At 40.5% G+C, this 4,279-nt stretch overlaps 1 protein-coding gene across 2 annotated transcripts in view; it reads left to right on the forward strand.

The window, feature by feature from the left end:
- Nucleotides 1–4,279, forward strand: part of LOC138215817 (ADP-ribosylation factor-like protein 15) — a 96,604-nt gene that overhangs the window by 66,448 nt on the left and 25,877 nt on the right. The window lies entirely within an intron of this gene.

Raw genomic sequence — 4,279 nt, forward strand, 5'->3', positions numbered from 1 at the left:
GGTCCTCCCAGACATCCGGATCTAGAGATTAAGATTATTACATCTTTTTTTTTTTCAAAAGACTAATAATTTCTCCTTAAATCCTTGCACATAAAACTCTACACATGAAATACAGGAATAATTGTAAATATATCCTTTTTTTTCAGGCTCCATCTAAATGTTTGTGAGCATACTTTTTCCATTTCATTGTGACTCTTAGCAGATTTTTTTGGTAACACTTACTTCGATGTATAAAGTCTGCAAACAGCACTAACCAGAGACCATTTTTGTCAAATCCAAACATGCTTGAGCTGTGTGCAGCAGAGGTCCGTCCTTTGCTTTGCTCTGTGGAACAGTGGAGTATATATAATCTAGTCTCAGGATTGATAGATGAGCCCAGAAAGCAGACAGAAACTCTCCCGAGGGCTTTAACAGTCACCAGGTCATTTTACTTTTGCAGCTTTAGTTGTCAGATAGCCTTAGCTTAGAGTAGTGGGTGGGGGGTGTTTGGTGCTGTCTACGATAGAGAATCGGTTTAAAAACCGATGAACATATGCCTTTGTTTGTTCCTTTCCTGTTTGTTACTGTCTCAGGCTCATTCAAATGGGTGTAACATCCTATTTCTAAAAGTCCTTTAGCCAATTTCCATACTGTCTGGGAAGGATCGTCTTATTCAATCCTGCACGAGAGCTTTGTGCAGGATTGTCTGTGTTAAAGGATGAGACAAGTCTGACCGAATACATTCAGTTGGCCGCAAAGAAATGCAGACATGATTGGGAAATGCTGTTTGACCAAATGACAGACAGCGTTGTAGATGTTTAATAGATAAGAATGTATGAATTAATAAATTAGATTGTGAAAGAAAAACTCATTTGTAAATTTTATGACACCACCTTTATTGATTGGATACTGCAAACAGACAGCAAATCAGGTTAAAGATTTTAATCCAAGCATTCTGACACTGGTACATGACTGATTTTTGATGCACATCTGTATTTAAACTAGTCAATATCCAGTCATCCCAAAACACTACACTATATTTACTATTTACTATTTGAGCGTTCAGAGTATTGCACTTTAAATTTAAGGATCAGTAGTTTCATGACTCAGAGCATGTTCAGCTATGTCCCGCTTGACCTCAGGGGAGCTGGGAGTTGTTTTTTTTAAACTTCTGTTTGGAAACCTGATTGGCACTCATATGCTTTCTGGAGCATAACCACCATGCAAATACACACATTTGTCAGACTTCTTCTCAGTCAATGAACAATTTAGTGGTCTACTCTCGACTGTTTGTAACTTGAATTCACTTTTTTATCATTTCAGTTACAGTAACATACTGGCACTCAGCCAGAGGGTTTTGCAGTCTTAGATAATGACACTGTGGTTTAGTATACTTTACTGAATTTGATTAAATGATGTTACATTTCATCACAGTTTTAAAAAAACAACCTCAGCTGTCAGTGATCTGAAGATTTTGGCTTGCGTTTTGGAAGATTTAATTAAATGTTGAATCTAAGTGATTGAAATGTAGTTAAGTAGTTTCCTTTGTACTGTAATCGAGTGTGAAACACAATATTGCCTAATTATGCCAGTTTTTTTCTGCGTACATGGTTGAATTGTCTGAAACTTGATACATCCCGGACTGTCATCACGCTACTGCTCTGCACTAAAATGTGATATTTTTCTTAACTTGATATATAAAATAATTATATAATAAAATATAACAAAGCAGACAATTCAACAGTCAGTCAGGGGTTGTTGATTTTTGGTTGTACGCTGAGCCTTTGACTCTGTTGCTCTTCTGACAGCTCATGTTGGAAGGGTTAAAATGTGTGCCAGAAATCAAATGAATGCACTTGGCAATTCACTCTTCCTCAGTGCAATGTAGCTACATGAACATGTAAACTGTCTGAGTTTTGCAGACATGGCTGCAGGGCAGAGGGAATTACACTGTCACACAGAGGATATGGAGCTGCCGTGATATCCTCTTGGCACATAGTTGAAGACCATCCAGGTGGAAATTGGTATGTTCTGCCAAGAGGGAGGTGGGGAGTGAGGTAGCTGCGTGGGAGGTGCTCATCTGCATCGGCAAGCATCGTCTTTCATGTGCACACTAGTATATGGCTTTACCTGTGGTAGTTGTCAAAGAGAGAGGAGGTTTGTGATGTTTGGTGTGGAAGCAAGGAAATGTTAAGGCATGTGCGCTGGGCTTTGCACATCCGTACATTTTTGGGATTCATAAAACACGTGCCGCAATGTTTTATGAGAACTAATGACAGAAACACAATCTTATCTACATAGAGGCTTAAAAGAAGATCTGCTAGTGTGTGCTGAACAAGGGAGATACAATTCAGATCTCCCTCGTTCAGTCTGAGTGGCTGTGGTTCAGACTGCATGTTTCCCTTCCTTAAAGGTTTTCTGGTTTTTGATGCTGTCAAAGGAAGAGCCTAATTAAGTGGCTATGAATATTTTGTGTGGACTTGAAGGTGTGCGACTGATTGATTATTTCAAGCATTATTGAAATATAATTACACGTGTTAATTGATGCACCCTAACTTCTTTAGAGCATAAAAATAAACTTGAGCAGCTTAAGCTAAACATTTTCTAAAGAAACTCCCATCCAAATTATTTTTTAGGTTTGGTGTTGTTCGACACAAAGACACTGACCCCTCCCACTGAGAGTTGGGTACCGGACGTGTAGCCAGGGCTAAGCCGCTGCACCACACTGGGGTTAATGTTCCAAATCATTTAGCCATTGGAGCAGACTGCCCCGCAGTGCATCGCTTAGGTGTAGATGGTGGAGAACATATACGGTCGGGAGAGAGGCTGAGACGAGGCGTGTTTTCGACAGTACACAGGGAATGTCTGTGGGGGCAGAAGGGGGCACTGAGAGGACATTTGGTGGACTTATGTGCCTCGGGACAGCCGCAGATGCCACAGGGAGAGCAACGGCTGGCGACTTCTCCACCATGCGTCTCTGAAAGTGGGCTGGATAACAGACCCTTAGCAGTCTGAAGACAAAGGCCAAATAGGCTATGTGGAAACAAAAAAAGAAACAAAGGAACCAATCGTCAAATTTTTTTTTTTTACTGAACAGCCAAATCTGATTTGACTGACAGAATCCTGAGTTGAGGCCTAACCAGTGTGCAGCAACCCCTGTTTGCTCCCTTTCAACAAATGTGCTTTTAGTAAAAAAAGAAAGCTTTCAATTTCATGCTGCCAGAAGCCAGGTGTCTTGAGCACCACAAGCCTTCCTCTATATGATCAAAGCTGCAGCATTATCTCCAACATTCTTCAAGTGCGATAACATATCGTGCTGAAGGGGTTACTGAACCATGCAGACTACTGCTTTTTCCACCTACTCAATCTGTATGCCATTAACCCATTCTCATATCATTTCCAGTTGCTGAATGGGCCGTTTTGATTAGTGATAATTTAAAATGTTGATATATTTAGAGATCATTTCAGTGTGGTCTACTTGCATGTGTTTTATGTTTTCATTTGGCCAGTACACACGGACCCCACACGTCCATGGGACTAAAATGCGATCTGTGTCTGGTTATGCTATTTGTATAATCATTGATTCAACCCAACGCATGTGTTTATACGTTATTTATTTGTTTTGTTGTCTGCATTCTGTGCTTGCAGTGATCATTCCTCAGTTTTCATGCAGCCCATAGAAAAAAGTTGAACTGGGAAGTGTTGTTGTGAACATGAAGAATGGACAAGGTGAAATGAGACATGCCTTTTTTTTATATGTCGTTTTGTCTGCAGCGTTACTTGAATTCTTATAAAGGGAAACAAATTAAATCACTGGAGTGTCCCCCGGCTACTGTCCCCATTGCATCCTTTTTAGTCCACCATGGGTTTAAACACTTCAGTCAGATAACAATAAGCTGCAGAGAGTAACAGAATCACTGGGTTGTTGTGGTTTTGCTTGGAAAATGTACTTCTCACAAAAAAGCAACGTATTCTTTACAGCCCATAGGATGTGAACAATAAAAAAAAACCTGATATTTTAATGACTAATTACTTTATTACTTTGAGTTTGGACCAAACAGTCCATGAAGAATCAGAGCAGCTGACAGACAACTTCTTCCATCCTAAACTACCACGTAAAGTCAGCGAGCATCAGGGTTTCTCTCCGAAGTCACTGCCACACACATTTCAGGGCCTTACTGTCACTGTGTGTGTAGCGCGTGCTACGTTGGGCCGTGTTACGTGTAAGTCCAGGTCGACTTGTGTTTTAATCGAACCAGATGACAGATGAATCCCCGGGCTGTCTGTGCCACATGAGACA

This window comes from Embiotoca jacksoni, unplaced genomic scaffold, assembly GCF_022577435.1.
Source record: "Embiotoca jacksoni isolate LCO1_2020_lvr unplaced genomic scaffold, fEmbJac1.0.p SCAF_8, whole genome shotgun sequence".
Lineage (NCBI taxonomy): Eukaryota > Metazoa > Chordata > Actinopteri > Embiotocidae > Embiotoca > Embiotoca jacksoni.